We start from the raw sequence: 14,576 nt of genomic DNA on the forward strand, positions 1-14,576 counted from the left end.
TATTTTACACAAAAAATACAGAAATCACAATTTATTAAGACAGAATCAGAATTCTGGGGGAAAACATAAAGTCTTTTGTTCTTTCAAGAAAAATACTCACTTCGTTCTTTCAACAAAAATTGAATTCCACTAGCTTCTGGTTCAGCTTAAAGTACCATTGCAGGTTTTCTTGATTTCTATGCTTCCTGACTTAGCTCCCTTGGGCTATTCAAGTTAGATGGTTTCAATACACTAAATACAAAAAATCACAGTACAGAATCTATCACAAATTAGCCTTAAAAGTTGCTCAAAGAGCCATAACAAACCACAAGAAAGATTTTAGTATCTCAAAGGAAAATAACAAAATTCTTTTTTGAAACAATAGTTCATTGGCTTGAGAAGAATTGTTCTTTTTTATCTAGTACACTACACAAAACACCCATGCCCTAATTAGTTCAACTGCATTCATAATATATGACAAACCCCAAGTTCTATTCAACTGTAAGCATTTTTCCTGAAAAAAAGTGCAGAATTTTATACATAGAAAGTAAAACATTACTATTCTACTATTCAGTTAATATAAATTTTTTACAGAAGGGCAATTACAGTATTTTCTTTTTCTAGATTTTTGCACCTGGGATATTTATTCTCTGATGCTGGACTGAATGACATCTCTACTAAAGCCAACAAGCCATTGAATTAAAATCAAGTTTTGCCAAACAGTAAAAGGTCCTAAAAGGCAGTACTGAAAATCCTGGATTGTGCTGATGCAGCACTTCCCTAGGCACAGTGCTTTTCCCCACTGCTCTGTACTCTGGAAGGGAACCTTCAGAGGTCCCTTTGCCTGTTATCTCTGCTAATGCATCAAAGGAAAATCCTACCAATAAAGACAGAAATGGTTCCTCAGGAAAAAAGCAAGTTTTCATGTTTTAAGAAGAAGAAGAAGAAAAAAGATAATTACAGTATCATTAGGCTGAAAACGACCTTTAAGATCATCAAGTGCAGCTGTTAACCCAGCTCTGCCAAGCCCACCACAAACCCATGTCCTTAAGCACCACATCTGCAGTGGATATAGTTCCCAGAATAGTTCATAGTGAGTCACTTGATGGCCTGTATGCATTGGGGCATCCCTGTCCTGGTGAAACAGCACTATCCCTGCAGCTACTGTCTCTTGCTTGTGGCTATGCCAGCAGGTTGTGCTGAGGCTCAAGAGTAAGGGCTCATTTTCATTTTCTGCTCCAGTCCCAAGACGTTCAGGATCTTGATTTTATGGCAAAATGCGTTTTAGGGGCTGGTTTCCATCTGAGTTTTACAAAGGAGGCATCTCTTTACTTTATTCTGCTGTTAAACAGGTGTTAGACATGCTCAGGAACTGCTTAATAACCTGAAAAAATTAAGCTTGTAACTGATCAAACATCTCTGGCCACTTCTGATTAAAAATATGATGTTGATTGTGATGATAACAGATTAAAATTTAATAGCTTTAATATCTTCTCTGGCTTGAGAGATTGAATTAATAAATTAATACATCTCAAGGAAAGGTTTTCAACAGGAGCTGTACACGGGAGGTACACCAAATTCCCCATGACTAAGATGGTTAGAAAAATTTCCCTTGACATGGTGAAATCTGACCAGGACAGAAGAATCTTGGCTCCAATCCACATTTCCTAAAGTATTTACACAAAGCACTAGGCTAAAACATGATCCTTCCTCCTACAGCTCAGAATCTGAGGATATGGAAGTTTTTCCACTTTGAAGGAAATACTTTTATAAAGATAGAAACTAGCACCATCACTAATCCCATCTTGGATTTTGAATGGCAAAAATGAGAAGTAGTGGGTTCAGAAAGGCAATTATGTCCAGGAATTCAGGCCTGTGAGATTCCCAGGCTGAACTTGAGGCCTTCAGAGGGGGACCTCAGCTTTGATGGCAGAGATTTCCAACTCTTCTTCAACCATTTCCTGAGCATGGCTAAGACTTTTATTTTGTTCAACAAATAATTTCTCACATTTGCAACTAATATGCCAAACAGTTCAGTTTTCTGCAAAGATGATATAAATGTGTAAAAATATAACAACCTCCATCCAGTGACATGGTGACTGACTGATTGCTGTAAGAAGATGACAGTTAAAAAGACTGAATATGATACCTGTTTGTTTTTTTTTTTGAGGACAACTTGAAAAAATTTATTTCCCTGGCCATGCCTCTCTACAGCTCATAAATATAGGTAGCCTGGCAAAAACTTGATAGCAATGTTTAGGAATCATATCTACATTTAAACAGTAATCACAGAGATAGTTAACTGTAGAAAAAAAACCAAAGCAAACCACAAAACAAAATAATAAAGCAGTACCACCAGGGAGATGGGCCTACTATCAGCCGGGAATTCACCTCTGGTTCTCTTATCAACAATGCAAGGATTAGGGATGCTGTAATATTTAGTGCACAGAGTTAAGTTACAACAGGAGAGAGTAAGTCACTGTAATCCTTACCTACTAATGGAAAAATTCCATGGATGTCCAAAAATTTATACAACACAGTGGAAACCAAAAGCTCTTTGTATTGGGGTGAGAACGTTGCAATCTTAACAGACACTCAGCAGTCATGCACATTGTCATGAAAGGAAAACAAAGAAAAGAAAGGCTGTCCCAATAATAACTTCTGCCATAAAACTTTATCATTAGAACATCTATTAAATATTGAAATCTCTACTAAAAATGCAACCTTTAACACAACATACAACACCATTTGACTGTCCTGAATACAATTAATACAAAATGCTAGCATTTAAGCTAAAGAGAAGTTGAAAATAAATGATCACAAAAAAAGTAATGATAAAAACTGTAAACAAAGACTTTTTGTTGAAAGTAATGTTTTGTACAGAGTTATTGATTTTAAGGTTACTATTTACTGTAGTAAATGCTCATAATAATGGTCTGGAAGAACAGGGATTTGAACATATTAAAAACTGCAGGACTTTTTTTAAATCCCTATAGTTGAGGTTTCTGCTGAGGAGTTACACTACTGGGAACTGCTGACAACATCAGAAACACAGACTCACTGGGAATAATGCTACAGGGCCTACTTGGCAATGAAACAGAGCTGGATGTTATTATGGGGAGTACCAAAAGAAGCCCAAGAAGAACCAGGTGCATCATCACAGGACAGCTGCTGCATCAGCAGCAGGAGTACTGAGGGATTGGTCACATCATTTAGGACACACAATGTTTCCACAGTGTACCAGCCTTGGACAACATTTGAAGCCGTTACCTACTCCTGGCTTCAGGTGTACTGGTGAAGACGAAGACATTAGTTCAATTGTATTCAAACAAACAATGACAACAAAAAAGAATGAACTAAATCACAGCATAACTGTGTATGCCTGAAGCTAGCTCTGTGTAAGAGAAGTACAGTCCATCTTCCATATAAGTATTTGTGAGATCTTGTATGTGAGCATTCATTCAGTAGGGTATGCCAGTCAGATGGAAGATACAATGAGCTGATACTTCCTTGGGAATCATAAAAAAATATTAAAATTATCTTCTGGAAATAAAAATGAGTTTACTTAATGTTAAGATGCATGCCTATATTGCTGTCCTCATATGGTAAAGATTATCCCCTTTACTGAGCGGGATACAGTAAGTTACAGGTCAATTAGAGAAAGCTGCAGTAGGGGATATTTAGATTTTTAAAGTCAAACTGGATTCCTTCAACCTGTAATGGCCAAATGCACAATGGAAGAGAACCTCTTACATTGGTCCATTTTACAAAAACATGCAAGTTTTGGCTTTCAGGTCTGGTCCAGGGATATATTTGTGCTTCTACATAAAAGGAATTCCAAACAGCAGCAGGTACAAATATTACAAAAATAGTATTTTAGTTTCTCTCTCATAGGAACATTACATAACACAAATTTGTGTTGGCTATTTTAGTTTAAGTACTTATTCCAGAGTAAAGGAGAAGCACCTTCAAATATCTGAAAAGAATTAGAAGTTCTAATTCTCCCAAGTTTCACATATTTTATTAGAATACCATTTATACATCCCTTCCAAAGTGATGATTAAACAGATTAAATTAAATGCTAAAAATCCCAACAATTAAAGCAATGTATTTCAGTAGTGTAGATCATATGTCTACAGTAACAAATATCCAACCAACAAATACTCTTAAGCATTCAGCTGAACCAGAATTATATATACAACCTAAAACAAATGGTTCATACCTGCATTTCTCTACATATACTTTTCATTCTGAAATGAGCATGATCTAATCTAATAATACATGGTCACAAACCACATTCGATTCAAACCAAAACAAATTTAGGAACGTATCTGTAAATAGATTTAAAAATATTTGTATAAATGGTACTCTGGACCTCTTTAGTGCTTATTTCTCTTATGGCCATAATAAGCACAAAGTAAGATTAACTTTACTGATTTTGCTAGGAAAATCACATTTAGAACCTACAAAGCTTACTTAGTAAAAGCTATTTTACCTACCAGTGCAAGTCCTAAACTACATTCTGACAATAAAACATTAAGGATGACCAATATAGCATTGAGGAAGTACATGCAAACATGAAAATTCTCCATCACTTCCAGACCTTTATTTCAATATTAATTAGTTAATACTTAAAAAACCAACCAAACAAACAAACAGAAAAAAAAAAAAAAACAGAAAAAAAAGAGCCAGTTGGTTGTTTAATATGCAAAATTAGAACTGCAAACATCTTTTCCGGGCAATACCTCTTATCTCACAGTTTCATGAATGAGATACCATACTCCTCCTTACCTATGCCATCCTTTTGTCAGATACAAGAAAAAACTGTATTACTCAGCAGTTACAGAACACACTTAAATTAAATAAGACAACATAACTAGGAAATGAGAAAGGGATAAAAGCTGGTAGAAAAAAGTCTGATAATGAAGCCTTTAATTCTGATGACTAAGTGATATAATATCTAAAGCCTTTTACAGGGTATTGAGATTTTTATTCTTTTACATAGAATGAGAGAAAGTGAGAAGAGGAGGGGGCCAGAGGAAGAAGAATCTGTGGTCTGTAAATGATCAGCACAAAAAATAAATTATGGTCAAGTAACTGAGCTTTTCTGATGTGTAAATTGAATCATTCCCACACGCTGATGTTTTATAATTAAAAGACCCTTTTCACTGTGGGAAATTTTACTGAATTTTGTATTAAAAGAAGAAACAAACCATCAATCAGGAGGAGGTAGGAGAACTCAAAGAGATCAACCTATTAAACTTGAAGAGTGTAGTTGAATTCTGAATGACTTGCTCTAGGAAACTGTAGTTCTTTTAAGGCAGCTACTGTAAAAACATTAATGAGCAGAACACGTTTCTGATCGCTGTTCTAAAATCTTTTGTAGTTATGTAGAAGAACACACACTCCATTTGGTGTCACAAGATGCAGAATATGGTTGTAAATGAACCCTTTTTGTGAAGTTCACAAGCTATAAATTACTTGACTTTGGTTACCATTGAGAAAAATCACTGAGGTAAAACCAAAGGAAGAAAACCCAAACTCCGTGTACTTGCTCAATACAGTGCAGTTGCTAGGTACATACTGATCAGACAGATTAAGGTTTGCTCACAGCCAGATTGCTGCCAAATTCAAACATTTTTGAGTGGACACCATTTCAGAGTTCTGGGACCTTATGTGCTTTCAGCTGTGTTGAGATCACGGCTAAAAATTACATTTTCAAATTATTAACCGTAAGAGGTATATCATCAAAAAGCATCACAATATGGCACACATAGGCAACAGTAGTTTCTTGCGAAAACTTGAGAATGCTCACAACAGATTTAATAAACAATTTTGAGAATTTTATAATTTATTCAATTATGTTCTATCCTTGATGAGTCTGGTAACAAGACAGAGAGTTTATCATTCTGGATATTCCTTCATGAACAAGGTATTTATATCTCCTAAAGATTGTGCTCTGTCAATTTCTCCCTGCTACTAGTTTTTGTGTACACTGTTATTGCAGCAACAATAAATAAGATACAGCAACATAAACTATTGATAATAGACAAGCCAGTAGAAAAGTGCATATACTTCCATCAGTTAGACAATGGTGTGCCATTTTAAAAACACAAATGCAATACATAGGTCCCACCAGAGCTTGAGGCTAGAGGATGTTTGATCTTACCTTCAGCTTTCCATGGGAGTGGATCTCTAATGAGCCAAGAATCTGCAATGAGAACAGATTATGAAGATCTTGGTCAAATATTTTTATTTTGTAATTGTTTAATGATCATTACAGAATACCTCGGTAGATTGAAAAATCCAGACAAGATATGATAGATGATATTTTTTTATTCTTCATTATTATTTTCCTCTTTGCATTGTGATATATGGTATGGTCATACACTGTGTGTCTTTCCTAAAGTCTAAATGAGATGCAGATTATCTGTAATAAAATATTTATTATAGCTACTGCCGGACTGACATGTTACTACACTTGTAAAATGCAATTTTATTTCTCTGAACCATATGGAAGTGTTGATTGCACGTTGAATACTAAATGTAAAAATGGCATTTTGGAGATCCATGTTCATTATACCTCATTTACTTTCACATATGATTCCTTCAGGTCACACATGAAAATGTTCTTTCCTTTCTGCCACTGTGGAAAACAGATCATGTATTCGGAGAATTAAGAGAAAGGTCTACCTAACTTTAGCACAGCTGACATGAATTTTCAATTGCAATTTTTTTGATGTATGAAACAGTAAATGTACTATAAATCCCACTGCTATAGCTTTGCAAAGGCAACGTATTTAACAGTAATAAACATAAAACATATGGAAAAGATAATAATTTTTTAAAGAAAAACAAACATAATGGCACTTAGAATATATACAAAGAACCATTTTCAGAGAGTATTTTTCATAAGCATTGCAAGCTTACAGTGTTCTGGAGTAAACTATAAAATGATTTTTGATTTTAATAATCAGGAAGTTGGGAGTATTTCACATATAAAGACGGAGCTTTTGTAAATTAAATGAAGACATGGAATAAAGCTCTTGCTGCTAACAAAAGAATCTGAAAATCTTGTTTCAGTCTTATCTTTTTCACATTCCAATAAAGTTCACATTGTAGCATCTGCCAAAAAGGGAAGGAGAAAAGGGTACAGTATATCTTGAAATGAACAGCCACAATTTTTTGTTGCTAGAACTCCTCTTCAAACAAGAATCAAAACAGATTGCACAATTTTTCTCTGAGCCTTCAATGAAGCTGTGATTACGCAAGTGATAAGAATAAGTTATGATGATGGTTGGAATGTAAAAAAATTGCACACTTGTATTTGTGTTAGTACTTTTCCCCCATGACAAAAGTTTTCATTTCATTGTGCTGTCAGCAATTCAAAAATCTGGTATGAAGGTGTATTTCACCTATATTTTTTTATTTCCAGCATAAAAAGTCAAGTGTAAAAGTTGAGTATTTTCAGGGGTTTATTTCTGTTTAAAGGTATGAGTTTAACTGACTGACCCAGGAATTAAAAGGAGTGGTATCAATACAATCCAAATAATGGTAGTGTACTTGTTTTGTCTGGAAGCGTTTTCTGAAAAGAATTTTCTTCATAGTAGCTAACAGTGAGCCAGCTGGCAGTACACAAGGATTTGGAAGATGACAGCTGACCAAAGGGATATTCCACACCATATGAGATTGCGCTCAGCCAAAAAAGCTGGGGAAGGAGAAGGAGGAAAGGATGATCAGAGTTATGGTACTCTCTTCCCAGATAACTGTTATGCATGATGCAGCCTGGATTTCTTGCAAATGGCTAAACATCTATCTGCTGATGAGAAATAATGCATGAATCCCTTACTTGGCTTTGTTTGTGCTCAAAGTTCCTGCTTTACCTATTAAACTGTCTCTATCTCATGAGATGTCCCAATTTTAACCTTCTGATTCCACTTCCTGCCTCACCTGGGGACAGTGAGTGCCTGCATGGAACTTGGCTGCCTACCTGGGTTAATCCAGAACAAGCAGGAAAGCAATTCTAAATATTGTCTCCAAACTTCTGACAGGCAGAGATTAAGAGGATAAGCATCCTATTTTTAACTTCTGGAAAACAGGGTAAATACTACATCAGATTGTAAGACTGATTTACTGTACAGCCTTAAAAGTGGGTGGATATTGGATCTGTGCATCCAAGTTCTAGCTGAACCCTGAAAAGCTACCATTTCCTATGGTATCTGTAAATACAAAACTGGGCAATAAAAGTCAGTGAAAACTCTCCCATATGTTATTGAGGCACAATATATATCTCTCTAAGTTTAAATCCTCGACCGTAAATATATTTTTTTCAAATATATGTGCAGACATACATACAAATGAATACACAGCTTGACTGTACAGACAATATAAATGTAAAAGAAGATAAATACTAAAAATATAATTGTAGCAATGTAAGGGCAAGGTATTGAAAATCTAAAGGCTCTATACTAAAAATGCTCTAATTCATGATGAACAATTATCACATCATTGAGTCACACTATGTGAGAAACTTTGAGTTTGGTATAAACTCAACTACATAACTACAAAACTACACAACTACACAATTACAAAAAACCTTCCCAACTGAGTGTCTAAGCATGTGTCCTCAGAGTACTTGCACCATAGACCTTAACAAAGCCTGCACTTGAACCCCAGACAAAAAAAGAGCCTGGAGGCAAACCTGAAATACTCATCCTTGTGTTTTCTATTTATGTTATCACTTGCAGGAAGAAGTTCTAAGCTATGGTTTTACAACTGTCAATAAAAGTATTTTAATTTAAGAAAATGCAGAAAAATTTCTCTGCTCTCTTGAATATTTCCTTTTTCTAGATTTAGATGATCTTGTGTTCAAAGTTCTTCCCTTCATGATTCCATTTCTTAGGTGCTTAACTGTCCTGATTCACTTAATGAGCATTTCTGAATATATTCTCAGCATTGCACACTTGAAAGTCAAGCTTGGTGACACTCACTGCCAACATATTTAACTCCCTTTGATGCTCTGATCTTCATTTACTGGAGCGTGATCAAAGAGTGCTGCCCTCAGAAACACGGGAAGGAAAACTGAAAATAGCAGCCAAAATGCAACAAATAGCAACACAGGCTCATCCCTAATCAGCTCTAAGGTGCTCAGATGTGGAATTCATCAGTTGCACCTGATTCAGTCCAAATAAGCAGTGTGGTGGTTTTAAAAGGAAATGCACTCTTTGGCAGTTAATCCATAGTAGCTCATGCAATCTGAGCTCTCACAACACACCTGGGAAAAGTCTCCCAGCACTGTGCAAGGTACTGGTGTGTAAGAAAACGAAGTTGTTTCTATCAAAATCTGTAAAAGGCCAATCTTCAACAAGAAAATTTAAATTGCATCCAATTGTTCCTAACTGGGTTCTGGAAGAAGACAACAGAAAATAATGTACAATGACTCTGGTTCAGGCAACAGGGCAGCAATACAGCTGCCTCCCTTCAGAAGCCTTTCCAGAAGGCAGCAGGTCTTACTACATATAGAACACATGGAGTTAGGCAATGGCACTTGGCTTCCAGCACACAACCAGACAGTGATTCTTGCTTACCACTCATCAGTGGAATATTTACTACACATTCTCAGATGGAACCTTTCATCCCAGGGAAAAAATGGAAAATAGAAGGGATGGAAAACATCAATTCTATTTCACGTAAAAAAAATGACTCAAAAAAAGCTTATAAAACTTTACTGCTGCCTGTCAGATAAAACACTGAAATGATCCAGCACATCCTATCTGTTTGACTATCAACTTTAAAGATCTACCAGCTTGGAACTTAAGTGATTATATTGCTATGCTAACATTTAAGAGAAAAATATATTGTTTTGAACTGGGGAAGAATACCTAGCACATAAGAAAAATAGTTTCTAGTTTCAGGACACTGAACTGCAACTTCATTCTGTTTTGCTCTGTTACATGATGAGATGGTAAAAACAGGTAGTGAGTTTTCCCATATAAATAATCTTTCTCTGCTTTTGTTGATAAAACTTAAAAACTCAAAGCAATAATGACTCAAGTTTTTGTAAATTGAGGAGTTAGATTAATTAGATAACAACATCAACTCTACATAATGCTATCTCACTTACCTATGGCACAGAAACTAAGCAGGTAAGAACCTTCTCACAAAATGGGGTCCTCCACACAGAACAAGTTATACAGATAGATAGGGCTAGACACTAAGCACCAAACTAAAGAAGCACCCTGACTACTTCTGTGACTAGTCTTCTTTTCTAAGTTGTATTTAAGCCATGTTCCTAGATGCACCTGGGAAAAGTCCTGAGCCAAAGATAATGTAGAGCATTTTTATTTCCTAATTTATTGAGTTGAATCACTGGCAAATTGATTCAAAGTTCTTAGTAACAAACTAATATGAACAGCCAAAAATTGCAGTTCTCTGGAGAATAAATAATACCAGGTTCTCAGAACCAGCCTCATGCAGTAAGAATGGATGGCCCTTTACAGCCCGTTGTGGTAAGCAATAATCTGTTGCCATAATCTCAGCAGTGCCACAGTGGTAAGAGAAGCTTTGATGTAAAGGACTAGCTCTGATGTAGAGGACTGTCAAAAACTGAAAGGCTGAGTGATAACCTGAGATCTAGGAAAATCCACCCAGGTAAAATTTATGTAGAAATTACAAAAAAATACACCCAAAATTAAAAATTATAGTTATAGTTCTGTGCAAGGTGCTCCAAGATGACCCTGCTTAAACAGGGACCAGATGGCTCACTGCAGCTTCTTCCAACCTTACCTAGTCTTGGATGGACTCTGTGACATCCATCCATCCATCTATCCATTGATACATATGACTTTAATCACACATATAGTTTATACAACAAACATAAATGGAAAAATATGCATAAAATACTTCAGTTATGTATAACTAGATATATATGTCTATATTTGTATAAATCTAGTTCTATATGTCTTCAATTATATATAACAACAACAGGATTATTCTGCACAAAATTCTTACATTGATGTTTGTGTGAAAAAAACCAAACACTCTGCAGCCACATATTTTTTTATAACCTTGTCACAGTAAAACCCAATAACAGAACAGTATATTAGTAACTATGATTTACCACTCTCTACACAAAACCACATTTTTTATTTAATTGCAACAGAAGTATATCTATATGATCTCTATGGAACTTCAACATGCTTTTAATTAATTTGGTAATTAACAGTGATGTGCATTCACTAGAGCTCATGACACTAAATTTGAACAGTTTTGAAAGAGAGCCTTGGAATAGGCAACATTTTAACCTCAACATGTAATTACTTAGAAACTATGTACTTCACTGCTGAATGACTGCTGAGTTTTTTTCTTAAAGGTTGTTTAGTGCTTTTTCAAGGTCTATGATACCCTTTTCCACAGAACAGATTCTTAACATAATATTTTCATGTTCACAGTGCTACTGGTAAAACCTGCTGAGATGCTATGAAGATGCCAGCTACCTGTCATACATGCTTAAAATAATTGGTATCACAGGAAAAGTAACACAAGAAGAAGCATCATTAAAGAGCAGGTCTCTCTGTGATATAATGCAAAACATATGTTAAAAATATGTGTAATAATTAGAGCACTGTCCATCCGTCTTCATATCAAACCTGGCACAGCTGAAACTATTTGTAAGTATGAAGTTCATGCTACAATACTGGCTCTTTTGAACATAAGACTTCTTTCTTCAATTATATGTTCACCCACACCACACAAATTTTTCACATTATCCCACACAAAGTCCATTATCCAAACCAAACAGGAAAACAGACTATATTTTTGCTATGAAATATCTATTGGATTTTTTAAAATAGAAAATAACGAGTAAAGCATGAAAAAAAAAAGAGGATAAATGCAAAAGAATTCAAGAGCACAAAGGATATTTAATTGCTTAAATTAATGTAGAAAAGACTACAATAATTTATACACTTTTACTAGCTTTTCAACAAAGCTCTGAATAAGTATAAACCAAAATTGTCCCTCAGCTTTTCTACATGAATTTATTTCTTAAACAGAAAAATGGTTTTTGTGTTTACACAGAATACAAATATTTTTGCTGCTGATGCCAATTCTGGCAAGGTGGTGCATGCAAAAGTCCATATATATTCTTGAAAAGAAAAAAGAGGACTGCAATGTGAAGGCAATGTTGAGGAATATAAAGACTGCATCTTTACTATACTTAAAGTTTCATAATTATAATTATTAAATGCAAAAATATATTTTCTGCCTTTCCCTTGTGTTCCTATAGATCATAATGAATATTCACAGGAAGCTGAGAACAGCCAATGTGTATAGAATGAAGGATATGATGAGCATATATGACCATAGATTACCACTGAATGTTTAGCAGAATAAATTTTGGCAGTTTTGAGAGAATATATTTGAAAGCCAGTTGTCAGAGAATTTTAGTACTTTAAAATGTCAAAAATCACAAATAATTGTCAATGAAATGGGGTCTGGCTTTTAAAGGAACTCCATTCATCACTGATTAATGAAATAATTACTTTTTCAATAAATTTTGAGATTGAATTCTGGCCCAGCAAAAATAAAGCTATTAAGAAGAGACAACAAGATGCAGAAAATTATGTTTTGGAATACCAGGACCCCTGCTGTTAGACCCCAATGCTGATCCCAGCCCAAGTATTCAACATGAAGTATTTTCTGTCCCCTCAATCCAACTTCCAGCATTACTCAAAGTGGTACATTGATTTCACCAGTTCCTGTGTTTAAACCAGACATATTAACACACAGTAATTAATTCAGACTCTTAAGTGCTATTTCGAAATGTCAAACTCTCTTCTTCCATTTCAGATTCACAAGTGGCATTATTTTACTATGATGCTTTATCTATGTATTATATGTGTGATATCTACTTAACTATTTCTACTGAAATTATAAATTGTAATGAAAAACAAATTTATTTCAAATAATTTAATTGGGATTGTATCATGTATCTCTACCAACTTTGCAAATTGTGCAGAAATATAATCAATGTCTGGTAGGTGATCAGGTTAGTACTAGGTAAGTTGTCATTAGAACAGAAAATTCAGTAAGAACTGAAGAACTGCTGTCATATATTTTAGAAGTAACTTAAAAGGCTCAAATAAAAAAAAATGAATAGAATACAGTAGAATGAAATTTATTCTTTTCAAAGATTTCTTGCAATGGATGTCACAAAAGTAATAACCAAGGCTAAGTTAGTTTATAAATACACAAAGTCAAAGGAGACTTTTTCACTAAACCCAAAGATAACCAAGATAACCACCCTAGGCTAAACCTGTGTGTGGTTTTGGATGCAATGTCCTTTGCATTTCTTTTTATTTTTAAAGTTTTTTTAGGAAGGTGCAAATCAGTGAGGATGAGCAAAGAGGGCTAAGCCTTTAAAGTTTTTGATGGTCTGCTCTTCAACACCTATAACTGGATTTACTGAAAGAAACCAAGTGAGATATTTAAAAAGCTTATGCTGAACCACAAACATATGCCTCAAGCATACATTTTTAAAATCAAACTTTCTAATAGTACTTTGCAAAGATGTAAATATTGTCTCCAGATTATTTTGGAAGTTTTGAATAAAATATGTAAAAGAGGGTAGGCCTTTAAATCCAATAAGTGCTTTGGGGGAAAGTAATGCTCTAGGCAAATACGATTCCTGATAGGAAATGGTGGAATATAACTGTTTTTGTCAACCTTGGACACTTAGTGACTAAATATCAAAAAAAAAAGTCAATATTACACCAACTGTGCACTTAACTATGGTGTTTCTGTGCTCACATGGAGAACTCAAAAATCAATTAATTGTGTGAGAGATGCAATCCTTTCAGAATTCAGCCAATTCACTGATTTATTAATGCTATTGATTACACTGAACTAGATATGCAATACGAAGACCTGCTACATCAAAATGTAGCTCACAGTTTCCAGGTTAAAAATTTGATTTTCCTCTTTATCCTTCTTTTCTTTATCCTTGAGACCAACTCTACTACTATAAATTGGAATTCTGTGAAGAGATCTATGCCAGTTATATTTCTATAAGTCTGCGGAAAAGTGCTTGATATTGCCTTTTACTTTCATACTTAAATATTTATACATAGAAACCCCTTTTATAAGATCTGAGACAAGATGGACACAAAATATAATTGCAATTAGAGATATGCTGAGCTTCCAGAAAAAATATGTCTGGAGACTAAGTCATGAAGAATACCTGCTGATTCCAAGGTAGTGTAGGTACTTAACTCACCTGCATGCTGTGCATCTAGTTACTGTTTGTATTTCACAGGAGAGATCTATTACCCATATCAATAGTGGGCAACCAATTATAACCAGAACATATTACTTCAACTATCATAATATATTAGATTGCAAGTGGCAGATCATGAAGATGATCTACAATAATTAGAGCAAACTGACAGCACGTTATGCACATGTGTGATTAATCAGAAAACAACATTAAGTGCAAAAAAATCAACATTCATTGCCACATTAGGCAGGCTGGAGTCTTCACCTTCCTCCTGCAGTTTGCAGTGACAGGAACACCGAAGACCAACTTTCATTGTTTACAC

The 14,576-nt window shown here is 34.8% G+C and overlaps 1 protein-coding gene across 17 annotated transcripts in view; it reads right to left on the reverse strand.

Moving 5' to 3' along the window:
* The window catches only part of TENM3 (teneurin transmembrane protein 3), a 1,290,863-nt gene that overhangs the window by 448,749 nt on the left and 827,538 nt on the right, over positions 1-14,576 (reverse strand). For all 17 annotated transcript variants that reach the window (XM_054295903.1, XM_054295906.1, XM_054295901.1 and 14 more), the window contains one exon: positions 6,149-6,190. The gene's annotated coding sequence lies outside the window, so the exon portion shown is untranslated. The remainder of the gene's footprint in view (positions 1-6,148; positions 6,191-14,576) is intronic.

This window comes from Melozone crissalis, unplaced genomic scaffold (assembly GCF_028551555.1).
Source record: "Melozone crissalis strain CALT ecotype California unplaced genomic scaffold, PUWL_Pcris_2 ptg000006l_1, whole genome shotgun sequence".
Lineage (NCBI taxonomy): Eukaryota > Metazoa > Chordata > Aves > Passeriformes > Passerellidae > Melozone > Melozone crissalis.